The sequence below is a fragment of the Eleutherodactylus coqui genome, chromosome 8 (assembly GCF_035609145.1).
Source record: "Eleutherodactylus coqui strain aEleCoq1 chromosome 8, aEleCoq1.hap1, whole genome shotgun sequence".
Taxonomy (NCBI): Eukaryota; Metazoa; Chordata; class Amphibia; order Anura; family Eleutherodactylidae; genus Eleutherodactylus; species Eleutherodactylus coqui.
Genome location: NC_089844.1, coordinates 28,173,586 through 28,199,184, shown reverse-complemented (window position 1 = coordinate 28,199,184; position 25,599 = coordinate 28,173,586). Strand labels below are relative to the sequence as shown.

At 46.2% G+C, this 25,599-nt stretch overlaps 1 pseudogene; it reads right to left on the bottom strand.

Moving 5' to 3' along the window:
• Positions 1 to 1,001: 1,001 nt before the first annotated feature.
• LOC136577450 (putative methyltransferase DDB_G0268948) lies at positions 1,002 to 25,599 on the bottom strand (annotated as a pseudogene).

Genomic DNA, 25,599 nt, shown 5'->3' with positions numbered 1-25,599 from the left:
ACATTCATGGATGCTCAGGTGTTTGGTTTATAAAATAATAAGATTGACAGTGCCTGGTACAGTATGAAATTTTTTTTAACATTTTGCAGCATTTGTTAAACACTTCTTTCAGCTGATACAATAGATGAGCCCCAGCAAATCCTTTATGTTAGTTGAATGGGTCCACAGAAGTGGAGCTCAGCACTCAATGGGTTGCCTGACACACACTGCCAGTATTTATTGTCAGGGCCCAGGCTGGTTTATTAGTATCTGCACATGCAAAAAAACGTAACTTTTTGTGCATTATGTTGATGAATTGTGTTTTTTTTGCTGGGTTTATAAATACATTGTAAACATCTGAAGAATAGACATGTTTGTGTACAAGTGGCATAGTACTATTTCTAGCCATTATATGACTTGTACCCTGTATTTTTCTGCAGACAGAACTCTGGTACTGCAGTGAAATGGTTAACGTCTATGGGTGTGACAGGAAGCTACATAAAAGTATGTTCCTGTCACACTGAGAGGAGGAAGTGATGGCTCAAAAGAGCTAGGAAGACTACTAGCCCGAGGTCTCGTTTGGACCAGTGAGATCCCCAGTGGATCTGTTCGAGAGCCATCACGCATCTGACAGAGAAGGATGCTCTTCAAACGCCCGGGGGGGGGGGGGGGGGTAGTGTCGGTGACCCAGTGGCTTGTGAACTCAGGACATTCCTGGCTGCTACGCTGTGTTCTATAGACTGTACACAGAGAACTGCAGATTCTCTATAAAACGCACATAGAATCATGTTGTATTACAGAGTACAGGAAGACTGAGCACTGGAGTTGATTTCTGTAGCTAAATCACAGTAAAAGTGGCTTACAATTAGCTTGCAGGCAGCATCTATGTGAGTCTCTCCTTCCTCTCCCATCTGCTTTGCTCTCTATATATTTCAATAATATTTCATCTCCCTCCCCCACCCCTGTTCCAAGGTCTGCATGCCTCCTGTCAATCAACTGAAAGCAGGCAGTGGATAGCAAGCTAGAAGGAAGGAGACAGCCCTTCAGGGTGATTTATTTTTTTTCAGCACAAAAATATCATTTTAGGTTAAAAAAAAGTAAAAGCAGTTCTACTAATTATCACACTGGCTATCATGTATCCAAGTACAAGTTGTTTGAAAAGTGAGCTTCCACTTAATCTTTGCAAGCAAGGACACAGTAGTGTTTCACATGCATGGTGAGCTGGGCAGAATCAGCGTTCTCTCCAAGTAGGTCTTGAAATCTGTAACAAATAAGGATATTTTACAACAAATAATGTTAAAACATTTATTAAACTCCCTAGTGTTATACAAGTCTTCCATTAAAAAATACTCTTTCTCTACACAGTTTTTGACACAAAGTATTGTACAATCAGATGTTTTTTACTGCCCGTTTTCCCGCAACATATGGCAATATTCTTGTCATTCTACTATACCCAAAATGGGAAGATTTGCATATGGTGGTTTAGGAGTTAGTGATATCTGTACAGTAGATCCCTGGTGGTCTAAAGGGATTTAGCGGTTAACCTAGTATCTGTGGTAATTTAGGGTGATTAATAGGATTAATACTGATATCCATTATCATGGTGGTCTAGGATGGTTATAGGTTACTAGTATATCTGATGTTACAAAACCAATAAGAAAAAAGATGCATATGCCAAAATATTGAAAAATTCTAAATAAAATCATAAGAAATATTACAAACAATGATGAATACTGGAAAACTACATCCAGACGGAACCCTGAAGGGCTCTATAGGCTGCTATTATTGAAGCAGAGACCCAGGCTGCAAGCTCAGGTATCCATTTAGTAGGTCTCTATTCCAATTTCAGACAGAATTGCATAGTTAACTGTGTTGTTCTGTTCGGCCAAAATACTAAAATAGCAGCCTGTGGAACCATCCATATGTCATGCCAGCTGCCAACATGTGGTAACTGTATTTCTGAAATAAGCGCACGGAAACTGTTAACACCACAGATCCTGGAAAACAAACAGTTAATGGTAAAGAGAAAATAAAGTAAACTGGTACTATTCCCATGTGAATGTCCCTACCTCAATGGTGAGTGTATCGCCCCGATTAGGACGTACTCACGCAGGAACCTGGGGTACTCTCTAAGGGTGGATTCACACGGGCAATCGCGATATGGCCACGAGAAAATCGTAACTTTTTTTTCCCGCAATTTTGGAACGTCAACACAGCTTTTTCTCACAAAAACATTGCTGCCATTTGCGATTTTCTCGTGCAAAAGTTAATAGGACATTTTAATGTTAAAAAGGCATACTATGAAAATCGTGCTTTACAATGCGATAAAAAGAAGGCTCCATAGGGAAACATGGAAGATAAAAAAAACTGCAAAAGCAGAAAGATAGGGCATGCACATCTCAATTCTGACAGCAGCATTTAAGTGCCCTGGCCAATGTACAGGGGTCCTGTACGGACCCTCCGTGATGAGATTGCGGGTTGCTGTACGGTTGTCATGCCAGCTGAGGGCCTTCTGAAAGGCTCCAGGGCTGTCATTGCAGAGTGCCTATCAAGCCATGCCTATGACATAGCTTAATAGAATACCTGTCAGACCACTATATAATGTAATGTTATGGCATTACATCATACAGCAGGAGCAATCAAAGGATTGCAAATACTTGTCCCCTCTGGGGACTAAAAAAAATGGAAAAATAAGTTTTAAAAAGTTAAATAATTGTTAAAAAAATAAAAAATAACACAACTTTAAAAGAAAAACCTTTTGGCATAAAAAAACCACACATGTAGGGCTTATTGGAAAGAAGCTGTGGAGGGGTATCACACCAGAGTCTCTGGATGCAGATCCTCCACAGTAGACAAACACAAGTGCAAATGGACAGACAAAAAACAAGAAGAGAGATTACTCTCACTTGCAGTGACCAGTCCTGCTTATTCCGTTCGATTGTGGAGAACTTGGAGTTTGGAGCTCTGCTCTGCTGGGCATTTCACAACCTGCAGATAAGTAGCTGCTGGTTCCTTTTCAGTTTGTTACTCTTCATTTCTGTTTTGCTTTGCATGTCGGTGCATCTCCCCAGGGATTCCTATAGGGACAATCAGGGCCCAGAAAGAAGACCGCTGCGCCGCCTTTATAGAGGCGATGTCCCCGCTTTAGGCAGATACCCATCACCCTACCGGCTAGGTTAGGGTCAGGCTTCCTTCACTCCCCCTGGAGTGGTGCTACCATCCCGCATATCGTGGTGTGTGGCTGCTACCGTATGTACATTCCCTGTCCCCGTGCGGAGTGTTGTATTCTGGTGTCGCATGGGCCTACTTCTGGGTTTCGTACTTCGTTGTGGTGCGCACTAGGCTTCAGTGCAATAGTCGACTTTCTACAGTCGTGGTTATCATCACCCTGCGTCCGTGCTGACCTTAGTGCTCATGTGCTGTACGGACGTGACAACAGCTTTAGATACAAGCTTTTTGTGAGTGCCTGTGTGTTGCTTTTTCGGGTGTGTTGGTATTTTTATTTATACCACTTACTATTTTCATAGTACTAAGGAGCCTGTAATGCCGCTAGGAGTGTGGATGTAAAATACTGAATGATGAACCCTGGGAATAGATGTTATTGGTCAATTATATACTTTGAAAGAGAGCATGTACTGTATCTGTATTTCCCTTTAAAAAAGCAAAGTCTGCTATGATTGAATGAAACTTTCAGTACAGTCCAATAATGTGGGCAGTATATGCATACAGGATGGCAAATGGCAATAATTCTCTGTTTTTTGTATCTTTATAGTTTACGTTATATATTTACAATTTCTAGTCTCATTATGTGTTTCTATTTAGCACATTTGTCTGAATACATGTATGTTTTTTACTCCAGGTTCATCTGGGTCCATCAGCACTATTGGTGTCAGCTGTGTGATAGATCTTGCACTCCATTTCAGTTTGGTTGTCTACTACCACGATGGAACAGAAACGTATTTATACCGTACCTTTTCTCTGTCTGTTGTAGAAGTTCTTCTGCTCCTTTCACATCTTTCTCTAGAAATATCAGATAGAAACAAATTGATTGGATAAGTCCCATAATTTTAGGAATGCACATCTGAAATTTGACTGGTATATCTGTGATCCTGCAAGAGAAGGGTATGTGCTTAGGATATAGTTTATCTGACAAAGTTCTCACAATGAGATATTTTAATTAACAGATAATCACAATGTAATAACACAAATTAAAAGATGGAAAAATACCTCTTCAGTGCCACCTATTGGAAGGCAGCATCCCAGCAACTCAATGTTATAATATTTAAACAAGTCTTGAAACAATGTCTGGAGATTGTAAGCCAAAGCCAGAAAACATGCACAGACAGCTGTTTCGGGGTGATTGCCCCTCATCAGTGTGCAGTAGGTTTCCAGCTTGGCTAGTGAGAGGCCTATAGACTTGGGTCATGAAGAGTATCGTTCCTCCTCAAGGAGTGTACCTAGAAGGTCAGCAAGTTTGCCTTAGGTGACAAAGCATTCTCTGCAGTCGTCTTTTCATAAGGTACTTCTCGAGTGTTTCCACTTGTTCTCAGCACTCTGCGCCATCCATTAACGTCTTACCCAATGCTCACAGTACGCTTACCTCTGATCAGATTATGTGAAATTTTGGTTTTACTTATTTTAAAGGAATTTATCATAGGAAAAAAAAATTGTACGATGTTGGCCAGTTGAAGGGATCAAAGTATTCTAGAAAGCTTATATAGCATTTCTTTTATTTCAGTTACCCATTAAAAGGCATCATAACTGCATGATCAGTGCTTTCTTTAGTATTTACATCTGGTTTTTGTTACAAAAAAATGTAATATCTTTATATTTTTGTTTATTATTCTGCATATAGTAAAGCATTGAAATATTTCAGCGTTTGCACTATACAACATTCTGATTTTGCATGCTGCTGTGATTGTTGTATGTACAATTGCACAAAAAAACTAAGTGAAGCTTGTGAAATTACCTGGATTTCTGCCTTGGTTATTAACCCCTTAAGGATGTTTTTTTCTTCACCCCCCCCCCCCCCCCTTTAAATATAACTCTTTTATTTATCCATCAATGTAAATGTCTAAGGGCCTGTTTATTGTGGAACAAGTTATATTTTTCAATGGTACTATCTAACCCCGTTAGGCTGCCTGTCCATGGGCGTGTTTTCATTGCGTTCCCTGCGTCCGAATATCCATACCATGAGCTGATTTCAGAGGGGACCACGCTGGATCGTGGAAGCAGGGGAGTATAAAAAATAAAATTGTCACTTGTTCTGTATACTTTTTTTAAATGTTCTCTGTTAATTTTAAAATAAATAAAATTTGTTAAAAAATATATGCATCACCTGACCCCCTTCATATCTTCTAACAGCACCATAACTTAGTTTACGGTGCTGTGGGGGACATGACAGGTTTCCTTTAGGGCAACTAAGTTCTATGCCAAATACATTTATGTGAGACATAAATTCACAATCTAAAATTTTAAAAATAACATTTTTAGGAGCGTTTTTCTTAATTTAATGTGACTGTTGGGTGGATGGGGGGGGGGGGTATAATGAAAAAACTTACAATTGCTTGTCTTTTAGAGGAATAGCCTCATAAATACTTTTGTACTGACAAAAAAAAGTCCTCCATGTTTTTTTCAGCATATGTGTACAAAATTTCACATACCTATGAAAAATAGAAAATCATTAATGAAAGAAATAAGTACCTTTTTCAGTAAGCCAAGCCTCTATTATAACAGGAAACAAAAGCAGACCAAAGACAGTAGAAGATAACCCCATTTGGAGATGACTCTGCAGTTCATTTTCAAGTACCTTATTAGACCTTACTATCATTACCTCTGACATTACTACAGTCAGGTCATCTGACAAATCCTCGTATTCAATCTCAAAGACCGGATAAAGACCATGTAGAGCCAAGCATCCTTTTTTCTTTAGCACTCGAGCTGCTTCACTAGCAAATTCATCTACTCTGAAAAAATGAGCAGCAATACCGGCAGTCACCAGGTCCACAGAATCATTCCCTATTGGTAACTTCTCAGCTGGCGCCACCCTGTAGACAGAGCAGAGATGATTGCCAGAGGAACTAATGCCATCTAATCCTCAGTAGCATCAGCAGGATTGGTAGATCCAGTGTAATACTCACATGTAGGACACGTTGTCCAGCAAATTATATTGATTAGCCAAATTTATTTGGGATTCACTGATGTCTATTCCCAGGACCTTCCTGAAGTGAGGAGCTAGAGGTATAGTGTATCGTCCAGTCCCACATCCAACATCGACCGCCAATTCAAGAGGCTGCCCATTTCTCTATTAAGAAGTGCAGAGTGCAATTAGTAAAGCTGAAATAATTTCCACATACATTATGTTGATTGTAAAAGCATACAATATGGTATATTACTATAGAATTGTCTGTTTACACATGAGCAGCATTTAGCGCTTAAGAAGGTGGCCCTTTTTTCTCCATTTTCATTTTTTGCAGCGTTGCTTCTCTCTTCGCTGCACTGAATATGTGAAGGGATCCTTGGTGTGGAGAGGTTGCAGCTGTTTTTCTGTTTCTCAGATGAGATCTTGAGCTATTGCCAGAGCCAACGTTCTAATATGGTGCTTCCCTGCCCACATGCATACCTAGAACTGATGTCAGTTTACCTCTCCCGCAAAATGCTAACAGACAACAGTGGAAAAAGTACATAAAAAAGCAATATGTTCTCCTAATCCTTTTGGACCTTTAAAGGGATTGTCCAGGGTTAGAAAAATATGGCTAACTACCAAACCCAGCGCCACCTTTGTCCATACGGTTGTGTGTGGTATTACAGCTCAGCTTCAATGAAGTGAAGAAGAGCTGAACTGCAATACCAAACACAACCCACAGACAAAGGTGGTGCTGTATTTGGAAGAAAACAGCCATGTTTTTCTAACCCTGGACCAGCCCTTTAACCTCTAAATATACAATATGATGTGGTGCAGAGCAAGGTATTAGGGCCATATTCACATGACGAGAGGAAAATGCACCAGAAATCCTCGGGTGCAACTTACATTGCACAGCCCATTACATGTCCCATTCTTGTGTGGGACTCGCAGAAAAATAGGGCATGCAGTAATTTTTTTTAACTATCAAAGTGAAAAATTGCTCAAGTGAATATGAACTCATTGAAAAGAATGGGTACATTTTCAGTGTGGGTTCTGTCCATCTCAGACATGGACAGAGCTGGCATGAGAATATGGGCCGTGTGAATACAGCCTTATTGTGTTTGCTGTGAAAAGACACATGATGCGACGCAAGCCCAGTAAATTCCACACTAAAATCTGCAGGCTGCTTGCTGATTTTAATACAGAATTGAAAAAGGCTTAAAACCTGCCTGCGATTCTGCATCAAAATTTGCAGTTTGACCTGTGGATTTGGGTGTGAAATTCCTGTGAATTTAGTTGTATCCTGCAACTTAAAGGGGTTGTCCCGTGATAGCAAGTGGTGTTAAAGGGGTTGTCCCGCGAAAGCAAGTGGGGTTATACACTTCTGTATGGCCATATTAATGCACTTTGTAATGTACATCGTGCATTAATTATGAGCCATACAGAAGTTATTCACTTACCTGTTCCGTTGCTAGCGTCCTCGTCTCCATGGAGCCGTCTAATTTCAGCGTCTAATCGCCCGATTAGACGCGCTTGCGCAGTCCGGTCTTCTCCCTTCTGAATGGGGCCGCTCGTGCCAGAGAGCTGCTCCTCGTAGTTCTGCCCCGTCACGTGTGCCGATTCCAGCCAATCAGGAGGCTGGAATCGGCAATGGAACGCTCACAGCCCACGGTGCACCATGGGAGAAGACCTGCGGTCCACCGTGGGTGAAGATCCCGGGGGCCATCTTCGCAAGGTAAGTAAGAAGTCACCGGAGCGCGGGGATTCGGGTAAGTACTATCTGTTTTTTTTTTTTTAAACCCCTGCATCGGGTTTGTCTCGCGCCGAATGGGGGGGCTATTGAAAAAAAAAAAAAAACGTTTCGGCGCGGGACAACCCCTTTAAGCACTTCTGTATGGCCATATTAATGCACTTTGTAATATACATCGTGCATTTAATATTGGCCATACAGAAGTTATACACTTACCCCTCCGGTACTGGCGTCCCCGTCTCCATGGAGCCGACCGAAGCCTTCTTCTGCCGGGATTAGATGCGCTTGCGCTGTCTGCCCTCTTCTGTCCAGCTCCGGCGTGCTCGTGCTGCAGAGGTCTTCTGCGCATCCCAGAAGACCTCTGCAGCGCGAGCACGCCGGAGCCGGACAGAAGAGGGCAGACAGCGCAAGCGCGTCTAATCCAGGTAGAAGGCAGCTTTAATCGGCGCCATAGAGACGGGGACGCCAGCACCGGAGGGGTAAGTGTATAATAGAGATGAGCGAATGTACTCGTCCGAGCTTGCTACTCGTTCGAGTATTAGCGTGTTCGAGATGCTCGTTACTCGTGACGAGTACCACGCGATGTTTGAGTTACTGTCACTTTCATCTCTGAGACGTTAGCGCGCTTTTCTGGCCAATAGAAAGACAGGGAAGGCATTACAACTTCCCCCTGCGACGTTCAAGCCCTATACCACCCCCCTGCAGTGAGTGGCTGGCGAGATCAGGTGTCACCCGAGTATAAAAATCGGCCCCTCCCGCGGCTCGCCACAGATGCGTTCTGACATAGTTTAGGGAAAGTGCTGTCTTGGTGGAGTTGCTATAGGGAGAGCGTTAGGAGTATTTTAGGCTTCAAGAACCCCAACGGTCCTTCTTAGGGCCACATCTAACCGTGTGCAGTACTGTGGAGGCTGCTTTTTGCAGTGTTGCACATTTTTTTTTTTTGTATATCGGCCGTGCAGAACATTGCGCCCTGCAGTAATACTCCAGGGCCAGAAGTGGTGGTTAGGCAGGGACAGAAGACATATATTGTGAGGCAGGGACAGAACACATATATTGTGAGGCAGAGACAGAAGACATATTTATTGAATATAGGCAGTGGGCCTTTGCAAAAACATTTGGGGAAAAAAATCTATTTGGGCTGCCTGTGACTGTCCTCAGTGTTCTGGGTCTGTGCTGGGTGTAGTTGTCCTCCTAATTCATACGCAGCCAGCTTAGTGTTACAGCAGGCTTGCGCAAAATTATTTGCTGGCTCTGTGTTGGCTGTTAAACCACCGCTGTATTCCAGTCCACAGTGCAACACTCTGCAGTTATTTGACATACTCCAGGGCCAGTAGCGGTGACGCAGAGAGAGAAGAGATATATTTATTAAATATAGGCAGTGGGCCTTTGCAAAAACATTTGGGGAAAAAAATCTATTTGGGCTGCCTGTGACTGTCCTCAGTGTTCTGGGTCTGTGCTGGGTGTAGTTGTCCTCCTAATTCATACACAGCCAGCTAAATCTTACAGCAGGCTTGCGCAAAATTATTTCCTGGCGTTCCGTAAGCGAAGTCAGCCTCCAACCACAGGCCAATAAGCGGCACATTTAATTACAGCGTTCTGTTTCTGCACTACTGGTAATACACTATGCTGAGGGGTAGGGGTAGGCCTATAGGACGTGGACGCGGGCGAGGACGCGGAGGCCCAAGTCAGGGTGTGGGCACAGGCCGAGCCAGTGCGGTGGCCAGGGGTAGAGGCAGGGCCAGACCGAATAATCCACCAACTGTTTCCCAAAGCGCCCCCTCGCGCCATGCCACCCTGCAGAGGTCAAGGTGCTCTACGGTGTGGCAGTTTTTCACAGAGACGCCTGACGACCGACGAACAGTGGTGTGCAACCTTTGTCGCGCCAAGATCAGCTGGGGAGCCACCACCACCAGCATGCGCAGGCATATGATGGCCAAGCACCCCACAAGGTGGGACGAATGCCGTTCACCACCTCCAGTTTGCACCACTGCCTCTCCCCCTGTGCCCCAACCTGCCACTGAGATCCAAACCCCCTCTGAGGACACAGGCACTACCGTCTCCTGGCCTGCACCCACACCCTCACCTCCGCTGTCCTCGGCCCCATCCAGCAATGTCTCTCAGCGCAGCGTCCAGACGTCGCTAGCGCCACTGTTTGAGCGCAAGCGCAAGTACGCCGCCACACACCCGCACGCTCAAGCGTTAAACGTGCACATTGCCAAATTGATCAGCCTGGAGATGCTGCCGTATAGGCTTGTGGAAACTGAGGCTTTCAAAAGCATGATGGCAGCGGCGGCCCCGCGCTACTCGGTTCCCAGTTGCCACTACTTTTCCACGTGGACACGTGGACAAGTACAGGTGGGCAGAGCCACTATATCTCCCTGACGGCACATTGGGTGAATTTAGTGGAGGCTGGGACAGAGTCAGAACCTGGGACCGCTCACGTCCTACCCACCCCCCGAATTGTGTGCCCCAGCTCGGTAGTGGTATCTGCGGCGGTGTATGCTTCCTCCACTAAACCACTGTCCTCCTCCTCCTTCTTCTACACAACCTCTGTCTCGCAATCAAGATGTGTCAGCAGCAGCACGTTGCCAACAGTCGGTGTCGCGCGGCACGGCAGCACAGCGGTGGGCAAGCGTCAGCAGGTCGTGCTAAAACTACTCAGCTTAGGAGAGAAGAGGCACACGGCCCACGAACTGCTGCAGAGTCTGACAGAGCAGACCGACCGCTGGCTTGCGCCGCTGAGCCTCCAACCGGGCATGGTCGTATGTGACAACGGCCGTAATCTGGTGGAGACTCTGCAGCTCGGCAGCCTCACGCACGTGCCATGCCTGGCCCATGTCTTTAATTTGGGGTTCAGCGCTTTCTGAAAAGCTACCCACACTTGTCCTACCTGCTCGGAAAGGTGCGCCGGCTCCCTGGAACCCACCGGCTGTACATAAATGTATCCCATTGCAGTGCCCTGGACAGCAGAGCTAACGTCAGATTAAATGCAGGTGGGCTTCGGCCCACACTGCATGCCCCAGTCAGACTGGGGTTTTTTATAAGTAGACACAGGCAGGTACAACTTCCTATTGTGAAGTCCGTGTGGACGAACAGCATGGGTGGCTCCCTGGAACCCACCGGCGGTACATAAATAAATCCCATTGCAGTGCCCTGGACAGCAAAGCTAATGTCAGGTTTAATGCAGGTGGGCTTCAGCCCACACTGCATGCCCCAGTCAGACTGGGGTTCTTTAGAAGTGGACACATGCAGTTACAACTCCGTGTGGACCGACAGCATGGGTGGCTCCCTGGAACCCACCGGCGGTTCACAAATATATCCCATTGCAGTGCCCAGCACAGCTGAGGTAATGTCATGTTTAATGCAGGTGGGCTTCGGCCCACACTGCATGCCCCAGTCAGACTGGGGTTCTTTAGAAGTGGACACATGCAGTTACAACTCCGTGTGGACCGACAGCATGGGTGGGTGCTAGGAAGCCACCGGTGGTACATAAATATATCCCATTGCAGTGCCCAGCACAGCTGATGTAACATAAGCTTTAATGCAGGTGGGTAAAAAATTAATTGGATTACACTGTAGGCGAGGGCCTACAAAAATTGGTGTACCAACAGTACTAATGTACCTCAGAAAAAGTGCCCATGCCCAACCAAGAGGGCAGGTGAAACCCATTAATCGCTTTGGTTAATGTGGCTTAATTTGTAACTAGGCCTGGAGGCAGCCCAGTTAAAATAAAAATTGGTTCAGGTGCAAGTTTCAACGCTTTAATGAGCATTGAAACGTATAAACATTGTTTACAAAAATTATATGACTGAGCCTTGTGGGCCTAAGAAAAATTGCCCGTTCGGCGTGATTACGTCAGGTTTCAGGAGGAGGAGCAGGAGGAGGAGGATGAATAGAATACACAGATTGATGAAGCAAAAAGGTCCCCGTTTTTGATGGTGATAGAGAACGATGTTTTCATCCGCGGGTGCAGCCTACGTATTGCTTAGGTATCGCTGCTGTCCGCTGGTGGAGAAGAGAAGCCTGGGGAAATCCAGGCTTTGTTCATCTTGATGAGTGTAAGCCTGTCGGCACTATCGGTTGACAGGCGGGTACGCTTATCCGTGATGATTCCCCCAGCCGCACTAAACACCCTCTCTGACAAGACGCTAGCCGCAGGACAAGCAAGCACCTCCAGGGCATACAGCGCGAGTTCAGGCCACGTGTCCAGCTTCGACACCCAGTAGTTGTAGGGGGCAGAGGCGTCACGGAGGACAGTCGTGCGATTGGCTATGTACTCCCTCACCATCCTTTTACAGTGCTCCCGCTGACTCAGCTTTGACTGGGGAGCGGTGACACAGTCTTGCTGGGGAGCCATAAAGCTGGCAAAGGCCTTGGAGAGTGTTCCCCTGCCTGCGCTGTACATGCTGCCTGATCTCTGCGCCTCCCCTGCTACCTGGCCCTCGGAACTGCGACTTCTGCCACTAGCGCTGTCGGATGGGAATGTTACCATCAGTTTGTCCGCCAGGGTCCTGTGGTATAGCATCAGTCTCGAACCCCTTTACTCTTTGGTTATGAGAGTGGAAAGGTTTTCCTTATACCGTGGGTCGAGCAGTGTGTACACCCAGTAATCCGTAGTGGCCAGAATGCGTGTAACGCGAGGGTCACGAGAAAGGCATCCTAACATGAAGTCAGCCATGTGTGCCAGGGTACCTGTATGCAACACATGGCTGTCCTCACTAGGAAGATCACTTTCAGGATCCTCCTCCTCCGGCCATACACGCTGAAAGGATGAGAGGCAAGCAGCATGGGTACCCTCAGCAGTGGGCCAAGCTGTCTCTTCCCCCTCCTCCTCATCCTCCTCATGCTCCTCCTCCTCCTCCTCAACGCGCTGAGATATAGACATGAGGGTGCTCTGACTATCCAGCGACATATTGTCTTCCCCCGCCTCCGTTTCCGAGCGCAAAGCGTCTGCCTTTATGCTTTGCAGGGAACTTCTCAAGAGGCATAGCAGAGGAATGGTGACGCTAATGATTGCAGCATGCCCGCTCACCATCTGGGTAGACTCCTCAAATTTTCCAAGGACCTGGCAGATGGCTGCCAACCAGGCCCACTCTTCTGTAAAGAATTGAGGAGTCTGACTCCCACTGCGCCGCCCATGTTGGAGTTGGTATTCCACTATAGCTCTACGCTGCTCATAGAGTCTGGCCAACATGTGAAGCGTAGAGTTCCACCGTGTGGGCACGTCACACAGCAGTCGGTGCACTGGCAGATTAAACCGATGTTGCAGGGTCCGCAGGGTGGCAGCGTCCGTCTTGGACTTGCGGAAATGTGCGCTGACCCGGCGCACCTTTCCGAGCAGGTCTGGCAAGTGTGGGTAGCTTTTCAGAAAGCGCTGAACCACCAAATTAAAGACATGGGCCAGGCATGGCACGTGCGTGAGGCTGCCGAGCTGCAGAGCCGCCACCAGGTTATGGCCGTTGTCACACACGACCATGCCCGGTTGGAGGCTCAGCGGCGCAAGCCAGCAGTCGGTCTGCTCTGTCAGACCCTGCAGCAGTTCGTGGGCCGTGTGCCTCTTCTCTCCTAAGCTGAGTAGTTTCAGCACGGCCTGCTGACGCTTGCCCATCACTGTGCTGCCACGCCACGCGACACCAACTGCTGGCGACGTGCTGCTGCTGACACATCTAGATTGCGAGACAGAGGTTGCGTAGGAGGAGGAGGGTGGTTTAGTGGAGGAAGCATACACCGCCGCAGATACCACCACCGAGCTGGGGCCCGCAATTCTGGGGGTGGGTAGGACGTGAGCGGTCCCAGGCTCTGACTCGGTCCCAGCCTCCACTAAATTCACCCAATGTGCCGTCAGGGAGATATAGTGGCCCTGCCCGCCTGTGCTTGTCCACGTGTCCGTTGTTAAGTGGACCTTGGCAGTAACCGCGTTGGTGAGGGCGCGTACAATGTTGCGGGAGACGTGGTCGTGCGAGCTGGGACGGCACATCGGGAAAAGTAGTGGCGACTGGGAACTGAGTAGAGTGGGGCCGCCGCCGCCATCATACCTTTGAAAGCCTCCGTTTCCACAACCCTATACGGCAGCATCTCCAGGCTGATAAATTTGGCTATGTGCACGTTTAACGCTTGAGCGTGCTTGTGCGTGGCGGCGTACTTGCGCTTGCGCTCCAACACTTGCGCTAGCGACGGCTGGACGGTGCACTGAGAGACAGTGGTGGATGGGGCCGAGCACAGCGGAGGTGAGGGTGTGGGTGCAGGCCAGGAGACGATAGTGCCTGTGTCCTGAGAGTGGGGTTGGATCTCAGTGGCAGGTTGGGGCACAGGGGGAGAGGCAGCGGTGCAAACCGGAGGCGGCGAACGGCCTTCGTCCTACCTTGTGGGGTGCTTGGCCATCATATGTCTGCGCATGCTGGTGATGGTGAGGCTGGTGGTGGTGGCTCCCCGGCTGATCTTGGCACGACAAAGGTTGCACACCACTGTTCGTCGGTTGTCTGCACTCTCAGTGAAAAACTGCCAGACCTTTGAGCACCTCGGCCTCTGCAGGGTGGCATGGCGCGAGGGGGCGCTTTGGGAAACAGTTGGTGGGTTATTCGGTCTGGCCCTGCTTCTACCCCTGGCCACCGCACTGCCTCTTCCAACCTGCCCTGCTGCTGCACTTGCCTCCCCCTCTGAAGACCTGTCGTCAGTAGGCGTAGCAAACCAGGTGGGGTCAGTCACCTCATCGTCCTGCTGCTCTTCCTCCGAATCCTCTGTTGCTCCTCCCTCGGACTTACTCCAATTACTACTACCTGAGTGATAGACAACTGTGTCTCATCGTCATCGTCCTCCTCACCCACTGAAAGCTCTTGAGACAGTTGCCGGAAGTCCCCAGCCTCATCCCCCAGACCCCGGGAACTTTCCAAAGGTTGGGCATCGGTCACGACAAACTCCTCCGGTGGGAGAGGAACCATTGCTGGCCATTCTGGGGGGCCCGGGAACAGTTCCTGGGAGTCTGCCTGCTCCTCAGAATGTGTCATTGTAATGGAGTGAGGAGGCTGGGAAGAAGGAGGAGCAGCAGCCAGAGGATTCAGAGTTGCAGCAGTGGACGGCGCAGAACTCTGGGTGGTCGATAGATTGCTGGATGCACTTTCTGCCATCCACGACAGGACCTGCTCACACTGCTCATTTTCTAATAAAGGTCTACCGCGTGGACCCATTAATTGTGAGATGAATGTGGGGACACCAGAAACGTGCCTCTCTCCTAATCCCGCAGCAGTCGGCTGCGATACACCTGGATCAGGAGCTCGGCCTGTGCCCACACCCTGACTTGGGCCTCCGCGTCCTCGCGCGCGTCCACGTCCTCTAGGCCTACCGCTACCCCTCAGCATGCTGTATTACCAGTAGTGCAGAAACAGAACGCTGTAATTAAATGTGCCGCTTATTGGCCTGTGGTTGGAGGCTGACTTCCCTTACAGAACGCACAGCAGAGCCAGGAAACAATTTTGCGCACGTCTGTAGTGAGACGTAGGTGCGTATGACTGAGCTAGTGGAATTCACAGCGCAGAAGCAGTCAAGTGGCCAAAGGCCAGTAGTAGGCCTTAAGTATTTTGCTTCTATTTTTTTAAAATGCTGAGCTGATAGAGCAAACAGATACTGTAGGCAGCAGATCCAGGAAACAATTTTGCGCAAGCCTGCTGTAACGCTTAGCTGCGTATTAATTAGGACTACAACCCCCAGCAGATAGATACTGTAGGCAGCGTATAATATTATGTATACTGTTTCCCTTTGGCGGGATGACAGCGCTGATGTAACAGAGACAGCAGATCCAGGAAACAATTTTGCGCAAGCCTGCTGTAACGCTTAGCTGCGTATTAATTAGGACTACAACCCCCAGCAGATAGATACTGTAGGCAGCGTATAATATTATGTATACTGTTTCCCTCTGGCGGGATGACGGCGATCATGTAACAGAGACAGCAGATCCAGGAAACAATTTTGCGCAAGCCTGCTGTAACGCTTAGCTGCGTATTAATTAGGACTACAACCCCCAGCAGATAGATACTGTAGGCAGCGTATAATATTATGTATACTGTTTCCCTCTGGCGGGATGACGGCGATCATGTAACAGAGACAGCAGATCCAGGAAACAATTTTGCGCAAGCCTGCTGTAACGCTTAGCTGCGTATTAATTAGGACTACAACCCCCAGCAGATAGATACCGTAGGCAGCGTATAATATTATGTATACTGTTTCCCTCTGGCGGGATGACAGCGCTGATGTAACAGAGACAGCAGATCCAGGAAACAATTTTGCGCAAGCCTGCTGTAACGCTTAGCTGCGTATTAATTAGGACTACAACCCCCAGCAGATAGATACTGTAGGCAGCGTATAATATTATGTATACTGTTTCCCTCTGGCGGGATGACGGCGATCATGTAACAGAGATAGCAGATCCAGGAAACAATTTTGCGCAAGCCTGCTGTAACGCTTAGCTGCGTATTAATTAGGACTACAACCCCCAGCAGATAGATACTGTAGGCAGCGTATAATATTATGTATACTGTTTCCCTCTGGCGGGATGACGGCGATCATGTAACAGAGACAGCAGATCCAGGAAACAATTTTGCGCAAGCCTGCTGTAACGCTTAGCTGCGTATTAATTAGGACTACAACCCCCAGCAGATAGATACCGTAGGCAGCGTATAATATTATGTATACTGTTTCCCTCTGGCGGGATGACAGCGCTGATGTAACAGAGACAGCAGATCCAGAAAACAATTTTGCGCAAGCCTGCTGTAATGCTTAGCTGCGTATTAATTAGGACTACAACCCCCAGCAGATAGATTCTGTAGGCAGCGTATAATATTATGTATACTGTTTCCCTCTGGCGGGATGACGGTGATCAATTTTTTTGAAAAAGCCCACTGCGTATATAGCCTGAATATCTCTTTCCCTGCCTCACCAGTACTGCCCCTATACTCTGTACAATGACTGCAGACTGCGGACGCAATGCTCTGCATGGCCGATATACAAAAAAAAATATTGTGCAACACTGCTAAAAGCAGCCTCAACAGTACTGCACACGGTCAGATGTGGCCCTAAGAAGGACCGTTGGGGTTCTTGAAGCCTAAAATAACTCCTAACGCTCTCCCTATAGCAGCAGCACTTTCCCTGAGCTATGTCAGAATGCATCTGTGGCGAGCCGCGGGAGGGGCCGAGTTTTATACTCGGGTGACACCTGATCTCGCCAGCCACTCACTGCAGGGGGGTGGTATAGGGCTTGAACGTCGCAGGGGGAAGTTGTAATGCCTTCCCTGTCTTTCTATTGGCCAGAAAAGCGCGCTAACGTCTCAGAGATGAAAGTGAAAGTAACTCAAACATCGCGTGGTACTCGCCTCTAGTAACGAGCATCTCGAACACACTAATACTCGAACAAGTATCAAGCTCGGACGAGTACGTTCGCTCATCTCTAATGGTTTCTATTCACTGCATTTTATGCGCACAAATTTTTCTTGCATAACACACTGCGCAAATACGTTTGTTTGAATATGGTCCTTCGGCTTATTTACATGAGTGTATATCAGCCGCCGTTTTCACGGCTGGCCGTTATACACTACCATCTGATGCATTGGATTCCAATGCATCAGATCAGACAGGCTTTCCTGTGTGATCTCACAACACTTTTATGCCGGGTAGGAGGATAGTCCTGGAACTATCTTCCTGGCCGGACTACATCGGCTGCTTCATAGACTCCTGTGGGAGCCCATGACAGCGACCTATGACTGCTAAACTCCCTCCCCCTTCTTTCCTCCTCAAGGCTGTTTGCAATGGGAGGGGTCGGAGCTAAGCTCCACCCTGCCCCTCCCATTGCTAGTGTGGTGGAAGCCCAGAATATATCTATATGGATCGGTGGGCCTTGGCAGTAGACAGTTGTCAATTTAACATTCTGTATACATATTTGCTTTCTGTCTTGCTACAAATATAATGTTCTTGCAGTTATGCAATAGGTACTTCCGCTCATATGAAAATATCTGTTTTATAACTCTGCTGACATGGGGAAGCCAACATGAAACCAATCTATATATCTATTTTTCCAGCTGTTCGTGCCGTTAGGAGAAGTATAACTCAGACATAGATAACTGCAGTCTGAAACAGCTACCGCAATAATTACCCAAGCAATTTTACTGGAAACGTATGCAAATAACATGGGAGGTTTGTGCAATTTATAGTTCATGATGTAACATCCAATCATATCGAAGGAACCACACGTGGCTCCAAGACAACCCACTCATTTCATCCACCACCTGATGGCCAATCACAGATGACCGGAGGATGGAAGAATTGCAAGATGCTTATCCAATAATTAAACAATACGTTGTATCTATGTAATCTTTGACCTGCCCAGATGGGCGGATATGTTAAACTCTTTAAAAGAGGCTACACGCCCAACATTAAAGGAGAATTGAGGAAGCTATACATGCTGAACCTCGTGTCAGTGTGAAAACTTCTTATGCGCATTATCAATTCAGAATTAATATGGAAGGGTGTAAACATTCCAAATTGAGTAAGCCGTGGTTCCACAAAGGAATTCTACGACAGTGGTGGCCCGTACGGGGAGTGATCGATAGGTTCCAAACATCTCGGACAGAAAACACGGACATAGGCAACCTTGGACTTAGTGGGCCCAACAGAATCATCAGAACACGGTAAGATAAATTAATTATCTATACCTGTGTGGCTAAGTTCAGGCTTGCCTGTGGACCGTGCAAGGCCGATCGGTTTGGACCCGCTCGACAGGTATTTCTATAAGTCTCGATCACTCGATAAGAACCTGTCATAAGATATAAAAGGAATGTTTACATGCCTGTTGTCTTGAGAGTAATGGTCGGTTGGCAAGGTCAGTGAATTGCTTTAAGGGGGAGGTTGACCCTGCGCAGGTGTCCTGATTACTCGGGTCAGGTTTGGTTACAAAACCTAAGAGTAAGGGACCTGTGAGGGTAGTTTGGCTGAGGTGTTCCTGCTCTGGTCCGGTTTGGTTACAAAGCCTAAGGGTCAGGAAGCCGTCAAACGTCTGGGCAGGTATCGCTACTTCGGTAAAGTCTGGTAAAAGGCTTCCGAAGAAAGGGAACTGACAGACCGGATCCCGAGGGGCAGTTTAGACTAAACCAGCCGTACTGGTGCTCCGTCTATTTGTCTGTCTAATTGTGTGGGTATACCACCCATGTCTTGCCCAAATTGCCAAAAAGGATTGTTATTGACGATAAGTACCCTCGGATGGGAGATCTGTAGTCAGAATAATCCCTACCCCGCCCACCGCTGTGGTTACGGTCCACTGTTTGAGGATGATGGTCCGCAAATATTTGTTTATCGTTTAAACGTGCACGAGTAGATCCCTCCGTCTGAGGGTAGATCAATAAACTGTGTAGTGACAGAAATGCTAGAGACTCTAGGGCGGGACATACTGTGTCCGGCGTCTGAGGAGACTTCTATAATCATGAATCTGACAGCCATGATTGAAATTGAAAGACAACAAACAATGTACCAAGGTCAATTCTTACACCCTCCAGAAAAGTGTGGAAGGGGTGGAGAGTCAAGTTATCATTGATTAATCAAGCAATCTTTCTGTGTGCTCAAAACGTCCTACCTGTCAGTTTTATAAAGTTAGTGTGCTTGTCTGTTGTGTAGAGCTAATCCTGCTGAGTTGTTATATAGGAATAGTTTGTTTGTCTATCATATAGAATTAGTATCAGTCCTGCTCAACTGTGCCCGTAATTGTTTAGAAAAAAAAAAAAAGGCTGCTAACTTCATTTAAAAAGAGGAAGTGCCATAACTCTTAATAGAAGTGAAGCAATTCCTGTGCTGTAATAAATAAATAAACTATACATCCGTCACACAAATGTAAAAAGTTATATGCCACTCACATCCTGAGGGGGCTCTTAAGAATACAAACTGTAACAGACTGCGTAGCCCATCATGCCCACAAGAAAATACATCTATGTTTGCCAAGTCCACAATTCAATTGTAACCACATACAATGTTAGGTGGTCACCGCTGTGACAGTAAAGTTACAACATAATATATGTAATTTATGCATTAGACGTTAGAATTTCCCTGAGTGTCAGAAAGAGGAAGAGAAGGTGGGCTGAAATGGCGTCTGTATCAGCACACGCCAAAGACACCAGCGTTCAATATAACAGTTTAGTAATAGAGAGAATTGCAGTACATTACCAATCAGATGGAGATACCCGGCATCTAAGACTGCATCTGCCCGGTCGCCGGAAGTCTGGGACAAAAACTGTTGTAAAAGTAAAAATTAGCCACGTTCTCCCTTGTAATCCTGTCGCTGGGCTGTCACAGGAGCGAGAGGTTTTAAAAAGAGGAAGTTACTGATGCTGCAGTAATAGGGAAGTTAAATTTAGATAGTTTAAACTGGTTTGAATAGTTAACTTTAATAAACGTTAAAATAAATTACAGGGGTTAAGGTGTGAAGGAAGTAAGTTGCTGCAGAGAAGCCGAAGAATGGGTAACAAGCAGGTAACGATAAGGCCAGGTATCCACAGGAGAGACGGGGCAGATTGACCCATAATTTGTAAAATGTAAATTGTGTGATGCATAAGACTTTATCTTTATTGGGTTGTGATGTGTGTCTGAGGACTGCTAACGTTGAATGAGGAAATAAGGAAGTAAGTGATTAGCCACACTCAGAGGGGTGGAGCTAGATGATGCAAGAACACGTCTCTTATCCAGGGAGGGTGGTAAGAATCATAGCTAGCCAGGAAGAAAAAGTTTTGTTTTTTTCCCCTCCGGTCTCAAACTCAGCTTTCCACGGTTCCTGACAAATTATGGGACACCCACAAGACAGGCATAGGAAAATTGAATGTATCCACCATGATAATATATACGAGACCTAGATACACACCCCTGGGTCAAACAGTATCCCCCTAGTTTAAAAAAAAAAAAAAAAAAAAAAAAAAGGGGTGAAGGGTCAGCCACGCATCTTAGGTGCTGTGTGCTGATGCTTTGGAAAAAACTGCCAACCGGCCACAATTTCACTGTTAATTTCTCTTGCAGAAGGCTGTAAGGCCTGGAGGCCTCCAAAGACTAACCAAGTTCTCCAGGCCATACCTGTACATACACCCGTTGCCAAATTCCGCACCTTTCTGGGCCTTGTTTCATACTGCCACCCATACGACAGTATTGACACAAAAGCACGGAGGACAACCACAGCCATGAGGTTAGATCCAGTGACTCGAGGAGCTCCCTCATCTGCTTGTGCGGTGGCAGCAGTACAGGCAATGGTTGACAAATCTTCTAAGTTGGTATTGGACTACCCCCTGGTGGTCCACACCCCAAATGACACCCAGAACATACTCATGCAAGTGCAACCCAAGCACTTATCTCTGGCCTATTAGATCCGGCTACAATGTGCCCTTTCCGTGCCTCCCCCAATATTTCTTCCCAATGTTGTAATACCTTGAACCCGGCTACTCTTCTTTTAATCAGGTATTCCGGTTCAAAAGGGGGAGGGGAGGCATAGGTGATCTGAGTATGGCAGATCAGCTATTTTTTAAAATTGTTTAAAAATTCTGTGCAACAAGATTCTGACATTATTGTAGTGATGTACACACTGTTAATGATGCATATTTTGAGTTTTCTTTTGTAGATGGTATCAGGGTGAGGATTGATGATTCCGAACCAGATATGCAGAGGTAACACAACAAGATGTCCTAAACGCAGAAGCTCTGCCTCCGCATGTCTCAGGGCAAGAAGCGAAACCGGAGGCCCTCACTGAGGCGTGTGGAGTGGTAGAAGGTAAGACGGCAACTCTTTACACTGACTCCTGGAATGCATTTGGCATAGCTCATGATTACGGCCCAATATGGAAGGCCAGACAGCTTGTTATCTCAGTAGGACAGCCAATTAAGAATGGTGCAGCGGTGCAGAGTCTCATGGAAACCCTACTACTACTACCTGGCAATGGAGAATTCACTCCGATTTCTACAATGGAGAAGCGAGAGATGACACCCTCGCCGACAACACAGCAAAGGCAGCGGCACTCAAGCCGTGGAAGAAAGAAGAATAGATACTGACAGCATGAGTCAGTGATAAAAACTTTGGACTTTGATAAAAACTTTGGACTTTGATAAAAACTTTGGACTTTGATAAAAACTTTGGACTTTGATATGTCAAGGACTTTACAGTTACAAGTCAACGAGGAAAGAAAGCAGATGGGCTAAAAGACGGGAGCGACAGAACAGGACGGCGTATGGCGAACAATCAACAGAACTTGCCTACAGAGGTCCCTGTCCCCCATGATGGCCCAACTGGTACACAGAATCAAAAGCAGCGATGACGTTGACACTGAACAAGAATGGGTGACACCTAGGTTCTCTGTAGCTGCTGCATCATTTGTCCAGTTAGCATGATCTTTGCCATATGCGAGTCCGGACAGAAGTAAGGTGGCCATATAACACTTGCCTTGACCACTCTACCCATTTCAAAGATTGCCAATTTGACCACACTCAGCTCACACCTGTTGGGGAGTATGAATATGTGCTTGTTGTTGCTCGAGTCTTTTTCAGGTTTGAGGCCCACCCTTATACTAAGGTAAATGAGCAGATAACCACACAGAAGCTCATGAATGAGGTAATCTGCAGACACAGGGTACCGCAAGTGAATGAGGTAAACGAAGGTACACACTTCACAGGTAAAATAATGTGACATCATGTCTAGAAAGTGATTGGACAGGGGAGTGTGCCTTAGTAAAGCCCTTATGCTCCCCCACATCCTGTCAGACAGCATTGAAGATAATGAGGTTACCCCCCATAGTTACTCTATCTTGATCCAACTCTGATGTGTTCTGTAGTTATCCTGTCATGTTGGTCTACCCTTGTTTTCTGCATAGGTACAACGGCTCTTTCCAGTCTTGTCACTAGGTAGTGTAGGGTCAGGGTAGGTGGCCTGGATGTGTCCACCATCAGGACTATCTCCAGGAGGGACATTGGTGTGGGTGAAGATCAGGGAGTTCCAATCCGTGCGTACCTGTGCACACTACTAGTATTGTAACAGCACATTAGAGTGAGAAGAGAGGCTCCTGGTGATAGTTTTGACCCACACATGTACGTTGACGTCATCAGACAGCCAAGGGGGGTACCTGACGAGTTTTTAAAAAATTTCCTGATTATTATGGTAAATAAAATGTTGACTGGATTAATTATGTTTATTACAATTAAAAGTGATTTATAAGTTATACTAGAAATGCCATATAGGGACTAGTCGACCAATAGGACCTACCTCGACTATGACTTTTCAAAATAGAATGGCACTAGGTACGATTTTAGCCAAAAAAGGGAGTGTCTGTTAGATGATAGGGTTGACTTGTACCTACATTCCAGACAACACGTGACCCGCGGGTAAAGACGCAGTTGCCATTAAGAAGCTGACCGCACTAACTAAAAAGAGCTAACCTTAGTCTGTTTTCCTCAGTTAGGTACCTAACAGCAAAATATATAAAATAAGTTTTGAAACATTGTGTATTTAGAACACTGTGATAGGTTTTCGCTAAGATTTTGCTTTATTTTATCTGCAGTGCACTCTGCTTATGTCCACGCAACATACCGGTGTTACAACGCCCCTGGTCCTGTTACCTTGCCGCCTCTGGAAAAGGGAAGTGGGAATAATCAGCTTGTAGCTCTTTCCTTCCAGACTAATATATATGATAATGCACGTACTAATAAGACAAAGATTCAGTCATGTTGATCAGTCATTAGATGGTCCTGACTTTGCACTCGTTGATGAATCGAGGTAACGTCAAGAAGGCGAGGTTCTATACAAGTTAGGCAGTGTTTACCTGAAATAGTAAAAGTCGCACCTCTCCTAACCTAATGCCTCGAGATCCCAGGTGGTAGCCTAGACCTCCACATGTACCAAAGACCCGATTGCCATGAACCCACAACCTTTGAATTAGAACCCCCACCTAGGTATCAGAGGGGCATTTGCAGCCTAGGCGACAGTTGTGAAAGACCGCCACTCTACTGAGCTTTCAAAACGTTCTACACAAGAGTTTATCCTGATAAGGAAGTTATTAATTATATTTGTCACCTTTATAGTCATCCTAATTTCTGTTTGTTGTTGCATACAGTGTATTCCGACCCTGATGACTACCTGGTCCACCTGTCTCACTACGATGTCCAACAAAAAGCCCACTGTCAGCGCAAACGTCGTCATCATGGATCCAGAATACGATGATGTCGAACCATCCTATAACCCCATGACAGCAATAGCTCCAGTGTACAACACAATGCGAGTCTAGGGTCAGCGGTGGGGGTGGGACGGAGCAGGGCGAGTTTAGTGAAACAGATAGTTTCAAGGGGGGTCTGTGGTGGAAGCCCAGAATATATCTATATGGATCGGTGGGCCTTGGCAGTAGACAGTTGTCAATTTAACATATTTGCTTTCTGTCTTGCTACAAATATAATGTTCTTGCAGTTATGCAATAGGTACTTCCGCTCATATGAAAATATCTGTTTTATAACTCTGCTGACATGGGGAAGCCAACATGAAACCAATCTATATATATATCTATTTTTCCAGCTGTTCGTGCCGTTAGGAGAAGTATAACTCAGACATAGATAACCGCAGTCTGAAACAGCTACCGCAATAATTACCCAAGCAATTTTACTGGAAACGTATGCAAATAACATGGGAGGTTTGTGCAATTTATAGTTCATGATGTAACATCCAATAATATCGAAGGAACCACACGTGGCTCCAAGACAACCCACTCATTTCATCCACCACCTGATGGCCAATCACAGATGACCGGAGGATGGAAGAATTGCAAGATGCTTATCCAATAATTAAACAATACGTTGTATCTATGTAATCTTTGACCTGCCCAGATGGGCGGATATGTTAAACTCTTTAAAAGAGGCTACACGCCCAACATTAAAGGAGAATTGAGGAAGCTATACATGCTGAACCTCGTGTCAGTGTGAAAACTTCTTATGCGGATTATCAATTCAGAATTAATATTGAAGGGTGTAAACATTCCAAATTGAGTAAGCCGTGGTTCCACAAAGGAAATCTACGACACTAGCTGCGGACAAGGGGCAGGGATTAAGCTCTACTCCGCGGCTCCCATTGCAAATAACTGGAGGGGAGGAAAGAGGAGGTAAGCCAGCGAGGGGGAGGGAAGGGGGAAACAGTTTAGCAGAGCTAAGCTGTCTCCCCCCTTCCTTCCTGACCTCATATAAGCCGAGCCCATGCATGGTAGCATCACATGGTATATCAGCTGGCCGTGAAAAGCGTGTGAATAAGCTTAAATTGGAAAAGGAACGGTTTGATATCTATTGACCAATCAGTGCTGACAATGTCAGATTTCACATGGACATTCTCTTCAGATAAGTGGAGTGATTGCTCATGCTTGTCGATTTATTCATTCATTTCCAGGCAGGAAATTACATAATGCAGAGATCCAATAAAACATGTTCCAGAATTATTGTTTTAGAGAGAATGCAAGTATTTACTCAGATAGAGCAGGAGAACCAACAGATCATCTTTCATCATTACATACAAACGGGATTGGAATTATTTACCTAATAACACGTCTTTTTAGTATACTTACTTTTACTTGCACAAAGGATAAAACCATATTGATAATTTCTTCAGAAACGGGAATCATATACTTGTGATAAACTGATGAAAAGGTCTGGTTCTTGAACACTTGGCCTGTCTTGTAAATACATCCTTTGTCTGTTGCTAGCTCTAATTTACTCAT